The sequence below is a fragment of the Malaclemys terrapin genome, chromosome 9 (genome assembly GCF_027887155.1).
Source record: "Malaclemys terrapin pileata isolate rMalTer1 chromosome 9, rMalTer1.hap1, whole genome shotgun sequence".
In the NCBI taxonomy this organism is placed as follows: domain Eukaryota; kingdom Metazoa; phylum Chordata; order Testudines; family Emydidae; genus Malaclemys; species Malaclemys terrapin.
This window is the reverse complement of record NC_071513.1, coordinates 75,378,396-75,390,590: the sequence shown is the minus strand read 5'-3', so window position 1 is coordinate 75,390,590 and position 12,195 is coordinate 75,378,396.

Sequence of the window (12,195 nt, the reverse complement as noted above, 5' to 3'; positions counted from 1 at the left end):
AGCCCTGTTATTGCTACTAGCGTTTGTTCCCCAATCTATATCCGGGAAGTTAAAGTCCCCCATAATTACACAGTTTCTGTTAGTAATTACTTCTCTAAACACATTAAATAGTTCCTTATCCATATCCTGGGTCGATCCCGGCGGTCTATAGCACACTCCAAGCACTATCCCCGGAGAGGCTCTAGTAGTCCTATTACCCAGTGTGAGTATTGCCCAGACAGACTCTGTGTTATCTAATCCATCCACTATTATTTCTTTACAGTTTATTTCACTATTGACATACAAGGCCACCCCCCCACCTTTATCCTTGTTCCGGTCTTTCCTAAACAGCGCATACCCCTCCATACCTGTGTTCCAGTCGTGACTGCCATTCCACCACGTTTCCGTTATTCCTACGATATCCGGTTTCAGTTCCTGGACCAAGAGCTCCAATTCCTCCATTTTGTTACCTAGGCTTCTGGCATTGGTGTATAAACACCCTAATGTATGTCGTTTAGCCCGTCTCCCATTAGCAGCACTATATGTTGCGGGCCTCCTTGTGTCCGTCCCCCCTGTCCTTCCTATGTCCAATCTCATCTCCCCGGCTATGTCTCCTCTCCTTTTACTCACCTTTTCCATACTGGAATCTGGCGTGGAGATTAACTGTGCATCTCCCAACCGGCTCCCCAAACTTCCTAGTTTAAAGCTCTTTTGATTAGATGAGCCAGCCTCCCTCCCAGAAGTCTATTTCCTTCCCTACTCAGGTGAAGCCCATCCCGCGAGAACAGGTGTCTGTCCCCGAAAGCCTCCCAGTGGCCATACATCCCAAAGCCCTCCTTATAGCACCACTCCCTTAGCCAACTATTTATTCTCACAATCCTATTCTTCACTGACAAGGTTTCTTAAGAAATGTAAACATTTAGACATAAATGGTTAGGGAGCCCATTCTGACTACAAGACAATTCCTGTATCAAGATCCTTTTTAGAATACAAACTTATTAAGGGACTGGATTCATCAAGGAATGGTAATGAGATATAGTATTTTTAATTCTGTGCTAGGTCTCTGGTTCAAATCCAAATCAGTGATTGGCAGTGGTTATATTTAAACGACTATCTAGTAGTCTATGTGAAACATCATAGTATCTCACCCCAGTTTCTAAGAGAGATGGGTCTCATCAGTACTACAACTAAAATTAAGTTAGGAGACCTGATTAGACCATTGTTATCCCGTGATCCACAGTTCAATATAGCAGTGTAGATTGGATCCAATTGTTTGCACTACAATTTTTAGGTATAGTGTAATCAGTTCAGGTGACAACCATGTTGTGACTGGTCACTTGATTTTGTTAAAATTTTAATGTCAACAAAGCCTTAATTCACATTCACAGCAGAGACGGGCAAAGGCTAAATTGTACTCTTCCATTTAGACATGGTCCATAGAGTCAGGGTTGATGTACTTGAATAGCATCATGTGAAGAAGCTTGCACAGCTGCTGTCTGGCTACCCTTGTTCTATAGATCAGTAGAGGATTTCAGTAACTGAGATCTCTCTCCAGTACATGAGTTGTCAAATATTAAATGACCTGTACATGTTTTAGTGGGGAAAAGGAAGGTAAACTGACCATCGAGGGGAGGGATCTCAGATTATTACTCTCATTTTAAGGCCTATTTGTGAGGTAGTAATTATATGATTGACCAAATAGGATCCTAATAAAAATACTGGTTTGACTTTGCTACTTGGGTACTAAAAACCCGGTTTTCATGACCCATCCTAAAGGGGCCCGAGAGTGAGATGGCTGGGGGGAGCTCTATGCAAGAAGGTAGTTCTCTAGTACTGGGTAATCCTAGGTCAGGGATACTGGGAACAGGGAATTTATTTTGATTTGTACATATAAGAATGGCCTGTTCTGGTCTGTGGGTACTTATAACTAAAAACACAATACATCCATAAAGACAACAATACCACATTTCCCAGCCCCCGCCCCCAAAAGTAGAAAAACATCCTCTCTTCCCATGTTCTCAAAGTCCTTCTGATCATTTTAACTCTCACCAAATGCCGAGTGAATAGAAGGGCTTTCCAAGATGCTTGATCTATATATTTAGGGACTCAAGTGGTGCCACCTCACTGTGCTGAATGCTTCCTAAATATTTAAAAATCGAAATATCAACAGTACATCTCTGCTTCTTCCGAGCTTGTAAAAGATGAGATATTTTCTGTTGTGCATTTTTGGTGGGGAGCATATTTTTTGTTCATGCATGCATGCGTGTTGGGAGGGGTGATTACGTGGTATAAATGGGATGTACCTGTTTGTGTAGACCTGACTCAGGGGATGGAATGCCAAATCAAAGAGATGAGTTTTGCATTTAATTCTGAATACAATGAGGCATGTGGTCAACAGAGCTGAGTTATTTTGGACTGGCTTGAGAGAAGCACACTGCATATCAAGGGGGTCTCACAGAGAAAGTCCTGCCAGCTGCCTCCCCTCTTTTAAGCTGAAGATAGAGTATCAAAACAAAAGTGAATGAACACTTTCTTTGGCCACACTGACTATTTGCTCAAAGATGGCAAGCAAAAAGAAAGAATTTTCCAGACCAAGCTCAAGTTTTCCAGGTCAGAAAAGATGCCAAGTAATAATAATGAAGAATTAAAGCTTTCAAAGCTGTTATGTCTTCACCCTTTAAAGCTCTTAAGAAAATTGCACAAAATTACTCCTATTAATTCAAGGAACAGCAAACACACAGCTCTTGCTAACCCGTAGCAAGTATTTACTTACCCTTAGAAACTGTTATCCATTTCTGGATAAAAGCATTTTTGTACTAGGGCAATTTGACAGGTTACCTTTCCATCAAGTTAGGTGATGCGTTTCACCTAATGGCCAAATACAAATGCATTGTATTTTAGGCTAACAGGTATATCCGTTTTTTTCTCAGAAATGTTACAAAAGTTACTGTAAAAAGCATTATTTCAGGTGGCACTGGTAGATTCATGTAGTGCTGGCATACTCCTGTACTGAGTCTAGCATTAATTTTCTACAATTCACTTTTGTAAAGCCAAGTTTCATAGGGCCACATTGTGAAACCTTTACTTCACTGATGAGCAACTGCTCACACAAGTAGTCTCATTGGTTTCACAGGGACTACTTCTGAGTAAACGATCACTATTCATATTGAGGGATTCCCAATCTGGTCCTAGCAGGCTCCTAGTCTCTAAAGAGGTCTGTTACAAATTATTCAAATTTAAATAGTCTGGGTCCACAGGTAATGATTCTCCTCTAGGTTAAATTGCTTTTAAACTGATGTACCTCTATTGACTTCAATGGAGTTATTTACATCAGCAAAAGGAAAAAGGAGATCAGCCCACAGTATTTTTCCATTAGACTTTCCTGCTTCATTCAACCTCATAACCCCAGTAAAAGAAGGTTTAATTGCTATCAGGAACTTCCTATGTCAACTATACTTCAGATTTAGCAAGTAGAATCAATTGTATCATGAACTGTCCAAATTGAGGCTGTCTAAGCACAAGCCTCCTGTAGGGCACAGACCTACCATACACCTCATAGAGCTAATGAATCTAAGCTCGCTGTGTGGGAAGCCACATACAGCCATGCAGACTAAATATTTGTTTATAGACAGAGAAACCAATCATGTCTAAAAAGAGCTGATTGCACAGAGCCCAGTATTTTTCCATTCATACACTACTCTGAAGTTTCTCCATTTCTTAACATATTGACTCATTTGTCACCTTTTTGTATCCCCACAACAAACCATAAAGTAATTGCTAAAAACAATAAATACTTTTTTAATGGGATCTGAGACAAAATGATTCATGAGTTAAATATTTTGCTAAATTCTTGAGACCAGTTTCTGGTAACCATATAAAATGGCTTATTGTGGCCATATGATGTTTTTTCAAAGCACAGTAATTATGTCTTTTTTTTTATTTATTTTAAAAAAGGGAGCTAGTCTGTTCGAAAGGTGCACTCTACTCAAAGATTTACTTAGGTATCTTTGATTCTGACTAGGTCTCCCCGTATTTTTTTAAAGGGTGCCCTGTACTATAATCCTCACTCCTCTTCCTGAGTCACTATCACAGCTCTGTCAAGTATTTGGCACAGTATATTGGCAACTTTAGGTAGATTTCATTTGCTTAAAGAGCAAAAATATATCTGTCATAACCTACTTTTGCAGCTGCTTAAGATTGTTTTGAGCTTAATGATTGGCTAGCACTACTTGAACAACAAGTTATCCCTTTTGTGTGGTTTTGGTTAAGTAGGTAGACACATTGTAAAAGGAGAGAAAATTCTAGCAAAAAGCTTACTGAGATGTAAAGCACCATGCGGAAAATGTTAAAATTGGGTATGTAACCAATCTCAAGGGCAAAATGAAATGATTGCTTAAGACTCTTGTTCTGAACCCATGTTAGTGTGTGGTTAAGTAAGTCAGAATTGTTATGATCTTTTATAACTATTTGGGTACATTTATAACAATTGGGCAATGCTAAATTATGCAGCTAACAGCAAACTATAAAATGAGGTTAAAAAATAATGTATAAAAACACATGAAAATGGTAACAATTTGGATCAGTGAGAAAGGACAGGATGCGATCCCAGATCAGTATATATTACCTTTCTGTATGTGCTGTTCTTTGGTAATTAGAAATCTGAAATTAGAGAAATCTGTCTTAAACAACTACCGTATTTTCCGGCGTATAAGACGACTGGGCGTATAAGACGACCCCCAACTTTTCCAGTTAAAATATAGAGTTTGGGATATACTCGCCGTATAAGACTACCCCTCTTCCAACGCACACCAAAAAAAAATTAAAAAAACATCAGATTTGATTTCAATATGGTAATTTTAATTCAAATGCTTATGACATGCAGGTACTTAGCAGGAAAACTGTCACTTATAAACATAAGGCTGTTTGTCATCAAACATGTAAACATAAAACAGTGCAAGTGGATTAAACTTTTCCTAATTCACTCTAAAGCTGAAAGGAAGGATAAGACAATAAACCCATGGGAGCTGCCATGCTGTTTGTTTTCTAAGCTGTCAACCAAACTGGAACTGATGATGATAGGAGGAAGATAACAAACAAGAGAGAGAGAGCAAGTGCCGGGCAAGTCCCTGGCGAGTTAGCAACGCCCATCATAACTGCAAGCTACGGTATTTTTACAGGTTTTGCTGGCGTGACAGTTTCCCTTTAAAAGCCTTCAAAATCCTCCTGTTCGTCATCTGATATCATAAGTACATCAATGACATCTTGTGATACATTTGTAAGGCAGTCGTCGTATGGATCGAATTCCGTATCAGATGGTGTGGTCTCAGCTTCGGCTTCCTCTTCATCTTGCCACAAGTAGTCGTCCTCCATACCATCTAATGAATTTGATATGCCACACTTCTTGAAAGACTTGATTACTGTTTCTGCATCAATATCATTCCAGGCTTTTATGACAAACTTGCACAAAACATCCAACTGTGGAGCACGCATGTTTCCTTCTTTTGTGAATGACTTTTCGCCGCTAACCATCCATTCATTCCACTGTTCTTGAATGCGATCTTTAAATGGTTTGTTTAGGCACACATCCAGTGGCTGTACCAACGATGTCAATCCTGCAGGAATAACTGCCGCATCTGTGTTTAGTCTTGCAAGCATTTGCTTGGTGCTGGGAGTTAAATGAGCCCTGAACATATCCCACACCAGTAGACTACATTTTTGAATAAGTCCACCTGGTCGCCTGCTCCATACATTATCAAGCCATAGCTTTACCACTTCTTCATCCATCCAGCCTTTTTCATTCACATGTACAAAACAACCAACAGGGAACTTGAATTTCGGCATTGTTTTTCTTTTAAAAATAATCATTGGTCTCAGTTTGGCGCCATCAGCTGTGCATGCTAGTACCACTGTAAAACTGGACTTCTCATGTCCTGTTGTTTTAATTAAAATTGTTTTTTCACCTTTTTGATGGACAGTTTTATTTCCAACCATATCAAAATTCATTGGAGTTTCATCCATATTTCCAATACTACTTAACGCATAGCCATGTTTAGTGCACTGTTGTATTACATATCGATGGAAACTATTTACTTTGCTATCAAGATCTGCAGGTAATTTTGGGGCAATTTTCATCTTTTGCCTCAGTACCATATTATGCCTTCCCATGAATCTAGTACACCAGGATACAGTGGCCTTAAATCTGTTGCTGTGATCTGGGTTAGATTTGGCCCACTGAAGTGCAAACAAATGTATTTTATTTCGTGTCACTACATAACCGTTTTGGCGATGCTCATTCACCATGTCTGCTACATGTTTTTCGAGTTCTGGCCAATGTGCAGTGCCTCTTCTTAATGCACACTTACCCCTTGGCATACTCTTTAATGCTTTTTCATTTGCTTTCCAGTCCCGAACCATCTTTTCTGTTACTCCATATTGTCTTGCAGCAGCGCAGTTATTATGTTCCATGGCAAAGTTTACAACTTTAAGTTTGAAACTGGCTTCATATTTCTTTCTTCTTGCTGGTGGAGCCATGATGGGGTTTTGACTGTTGGACATTTGTATACTGTACTGTATGTACTGGTGCTATACTGTATGAACAGGTACAGATACTGGTGCTGTACTGTATGTGGTACCCAGTATACAACAACCAGCCAATCACGGCAAGCGATGTACCTTACCGGCGATTGGCTGGTTGTTGTATACAAAGCCTGCTTGGATTGGTCAGCTCTCCCTGCCTGCCCAGCCCTCCCTGTCTCCAAGACTATCAGAGCGGTAGCGCAAACACGCCTCTTTCACCCGTCTGGCCCGCCCTTGTATCCTATTACCTCCTTCTCTGCCTCTCAGATCTCGCACATGCGCGCCTGCGCCGCTTCACTGCAGTCCTCAGGAGCGAGATCTGAGAGGCAGAGAAGGAGGTACGGTAATAGGATACAAGGGCGGGCCAGACGGGTGAAAGAGGCGTGTTTTTCTGGGCACAGCGCCGCTCTATCTCTTTTTTCCATACCCCAGGCGTCCCGGACGCCTGCAGCTTGCTCCGCCCTTCACTTACACCTTCCCGGTGAGGCGCCCCCTCACCTCGTCATCGGGCGGGGATGCAGCCGCGGCCGTTTTTGAGCTCCCCCCACCATATGCGGCGACCGCAGATTCTCCAGTCCGTCTCGGAAGTTTCAGCACCCGCCCTATAAGATGACACCTGGCGTATAAGACGACCCCCGACTTTTGAGAAGATTTTCCTGGGTTAAAAAGTAGTCTTATACGCCAGAAAATACAGTAATTTGAGCTAGCCACTTGATGTCTCATTGATCCATACTCTAATAGAACCCATTTTATTATACATGAGGGGCCAGAAACACAGGAGAAACTGGATGTAATTTGGAGTAATGGAAATTATTTAGGAGTAGAAATTTCTCAATAAGGATTTCAAAACACTTAAGCCTCATAACATCCTTTTGAGGCAAATAGTAGTATTTACATATTACCACAGAGAAAGCAGCCACTGATTTGGGGTGCTTCCCTTTGTGGGAACCTATATCACACACTCCTTAGGCCCAGTTTTCAGAAATACTCAGTATGTGCAACTGCAATTAACTTCAGTGGGAGATGTGGGTACTCGTCAACTTTGAATGACAGGCCCTAGGTGTTCCAATTTAGAAGCCCAAAGATTGAGGCATCCAAAATCAGTGGCTACATTTGAGGGGAAAAAATGGATCTAAGTGACTTGTCCATAGCTGCATGGAAAATCTGTAGCACCACTGAGAAGAGAATCCAGATCTCCTAATTCAAAGCGTTTTATGGATAAGACAATCTCTTCTCCCTCCTCAACCCATCAAGTCCAAACTATTTTGTTAAGTTATTCTGATTAAATGGTTTATCATTTCAAGGAGTAGTACTGAAAAGACAGCAGAAATTGATGAAGTATGTTCCCGACAGTTAAATGACAATGCAAAAAAGTTGGCATTAGTAATGTAGGAAGTCTGTAACTTTTACATAAATTGTCATAAAATTGTTAACATAAGCTGATTTCAAACAATTCCTTTGGCTTTTCACATGGCTTCTCAAAATGCCATCTTTCAATTCTATACTACTTCCATAATTATTGCACAGGGAACCCTTTCCATAAAGCTATCCTTTCAAGTGCAAAATTCAGAAGGTTATGGTATAATAAGTCTTACAATGATGGAGTTTGTAAAGGGATTCAACACACTGAGAGGAGTCAAGATAAGTTTATCATGAAGAACCTTACCAGAGGAATTTGCATATTCTTACTCGCTTTTGTGAATTTGAAGTATGTTGAATGTAGCCGAGAGAACAAAATATTAGCCGGTAGGATTTTTTCTACTTTTATAAAGTATTCTATTGGATATAAATAAAAACCTCAAAGAGATATTTAATACTTTTGCTCGTCATATGAACCTGTAATTATTTAAAACAAAGCCCCTGGAGGCACTTTTCTCTTGGCAAATTTTGCCCCGATCTTCCATATATTCTACATGTGGCTCTTCCAAAGACTTCAACAGGAGTTCCTCAAGCAGAACACTTGCAGGTCAGCCTCATTAGTAATTTTGGGTTGGATCTTCAGCTAGAGCAAATTGGTGTAACCCCTGACTTCAATCCAGCTATGCCCAGTTTCAACAGCTAAGAATCTCATCCTTTAATGCTGTTTGGTTTGCAAAATGGAAATCTTAATGCAATGGATCTAGAAGCAATAAAAGGACTGTGCAAATCAGAAAACATACAGCAATCTCCTGGGGAGCTTGGAAGGATTTGCAAGCAAAAGGGACAAATTCTGTCCTTACGTGGGGGAGATGCAAGGTACTGCAGTAGTGTATGAAAAGTAGCTGAGAGTTTACACAAATATCTTATCTTTTTAAACAAAGAAGCATTTATTTAATACTTGCTGTTATATTAGAGAGCATAGGTCTTTTCTCTATATTACTTCTGTGCCTTTAAGAATAGCCTTTATTGAGAGCTGACTTATGCAATCTATTCTGTAAGGCACAGACAGAGGTAACACAATATATCAATAATTTCCCAGAACATGACTACATACAAATGCAAAATTTGGCTGTGTATGTGTTAGCGTGGTAAGAAACACATCACTACCCTTCAGGGATTTCTTATATCATCCCTAGTAAGATGCCTACTCTAACATTCTCACTGGATCCTTTTGGAGTATGTATAATCTAGGATACTAGTGAAAAGCAAAGACTTCCTAGCAATGAAGAGTAAATTTATTCCAGGAATAAGAAAATGGAAAAATAAGTTTGGATTACATTATTACTTTGAAATATATTCATGGGTGTAATAAGTTCCTATTTTCAAGATAAAAAGGACAACAAATTTAACCTTGATGACTATACCTTCTGACTATGCCAGCTTTCTACTTGCTATAACTAGATATCTAATACAATACATAGACACATGCCAGATCTTCAGCTGGTGTAAATCAGTGTAGATCCCTTAATTTCAATGACGCTATACCAAGTTCACACTCGCTGAGGATCTGTACCTGACTGTAATTTAGCTAGAATGAACATCAATATGGAGAACATACAAATATTGTCTCGACTCTGCAGAATAATCATTCCACAAAACAAATTCTTTAGCCAATACCAGCTTTTCAGGTGGAAGGAGTTTAACATTCAGTTGGACAACATAAGCAAAAAACAAAGAAAAATTACTCAGTATTTAAAATATATATTGAAATGTGAAGAGTCTTAAGTATTTTTACAATAAACTATTATAAGTGAAAAAGTAAAATGTGTCAAAGTGCTCTACAAACAGTATGTAATTACTACTAGAGCCCCAAGGAGCTAATTTAAGTTTACATTTTCAGTTTTTCTCAAAAACTCATTTTTTTAATGGACTGCTGTAACATGGTGTCATTCTCCAAATTCTGAAGTGCCCCCTTTTTACTTTTTCCCCCTTCTTTGCTGCTGTTAGAGCATCTTTCTCTGCCTCAAGAAAATTTTGAAATCAGTTTTAAGAGAAAACTGGGTGATTGGAGATGGACTGATTACTCTCAGGAGAGTGACAGGGATTGTGTCAGTCTTTACTAGCATAGTAAAAAATCTTGCCTAAAATATGCTCAGTAGATTGATCCTCCCATTATATAGCATAAGGTGCCAAGCATGGATAGCTTTTTTCTAAACAGAGAAAGCTGTTCAGCTGCTTAATCTGAAGCATGCGTTCAAAACTCACCATCTTTGCAAGAGCAATGAAAATATCTGAGCAGGGAACATCACAAAATACAGACAAAGCAAATAACTACTCAGTGCTTAACAGCTGCCTGAAAAAGCCCGACAGTCTTGTAAATGAGCTATGGGATATTATGACAATGACTAAGAGCAAGTGACAATGAGTGCAGATTTGAAAATGTTTGGTCACATTTTAAAAACTAACAGTCTTTGAGAAGCAGAGAGAAAATGTGCACATTTGCAACACTATGGCAGAGAAACATTATGTACTTTTTTTTTAAAAAGAAATGCCAGTAAAATTAGGAAGCTCATGGCAAATACTAGAAAAGTGGTGCAGCTATCCAGCCCTCTGAATATACAGCGTGCCCTAGAAGCATACAGAGCAACTTCCCAATCATTGAGAGTAACCCCACAGACCATCACTACTCCCTTCCCCTACATATCTCCACATTTACTGAGCTGAGGTTTATCCATTAATCTCACAGGCACAGATTCAGCAAAGCACTTAAGATCATGCTTAATTTTAAAAGCATATGCTTAAATCCAATTGAAGATGGCAACAGGATAGAACATGCCACACCCCAAATTCCAAACGTATGTGAACATGCAATCATTATATGAGGGCTTAAAAAAAAGAATGGAAGAAAGGATGTTTCACTTCACAAACTAATTGATTGGGGGTATAACTCTGTTCCCAAAGATCAGAGGGGAAACAGGACTGGGCCTATTGTGATTAACAGCTGTGTGTGATGTAGATTAGACAGAATCAAATCCTTCCTTTGAGTAAGGACTAGGAGATTGTCCCGTGAAGTTGTCATTTCCACAATTCTCCTGCACTCTCAACCATTTGGTTATTGAAAAAGATAGGACAATTCCTGCAATATCCTTGAAAGACTTTATTGCATTAAATGTATAAATCACTATGGGCTGGGACTGTATGTAACCTCTCATGGTGGGAGATGTGACAGATGCGAGACCTGAGAGTTCAAAAGATTATATTGAAAATGTGCCAGACAAGCATAGACTTTTGGGACCATAAGTGTATTTCCTGGACAATCTCTGGGAGAGGTTAATCAAATTCCACCCCCAACTCCGGTTATGCAAAAACCCAGCATTTCAAAGCTATGCCCTGAGGAAAGGGTCATTGTCCACTGACTACCTATTACAGAGAGCCAAGACTAAAGGCCCAAGCAATATAAAGAAATGAGAGACTGGACAGATGAGTTCTGGAACTAAGTTGAATTAACTCATAACCACGTGGAAAACCCAGTTGTGGGTTTTGAAGACCTACAACTTATCAGAGCTCTAGGCTGGAACTAGGGGTGACTGCTGGTAAGCTTTTCATCATGAGTGTAAGTTATTTTATTGTTTTTATATGCTTTCTCTGTAATGCTTTTACCTTAAGAATAAATGTGCTTGCTTAGAAGGAGCTGTCTGGTAACTTGTTTCTGCTGGCAATACACTGGTCATAACTAGGGCCCTACCAAATTCACAGCCATGAAAAATGCATCACGGACCGTGAAATCTGGTCGTGTGTGCGCTTTTACCATTGTAAGGGAAAATTGAGTAGGCCCAAACTTTGACCAAGATAACGTCGATTAAAATAACTGTGTACAAGGGGCAGGAGGAGAGAGAGAATGAAAAATACCAGTCTTGCAAAATGTAACTGTAATCGCTAGAAGCCTTAACCGCAAAAGTACAACCTGATAATAAACAGGAAAGCTTGTTGCTTTTGTATTCCTAATATGGAGCTGTTTTTCTGTTTAAAAGGATATTACGAATGAAAAAGTGTGTTTGACTAAATGTGGTTTTAAGCTATATAAGCTTCTGTGTTCCTTTGTTAGACAGATCAGCTAGGCTGGCTGTGTCTCCCTGCATGCTTGTAATAAAGTGGGCCTCAGGCTGTTCTGATCCAAACACAACGCGTGCTTAATTTTCCACCACACCAGATACTATACAGATTTCACGGGGGAGACCAGCGTTTCTCAAATAGGGGTCTTGACCCAAAAGGGAGTTGCAG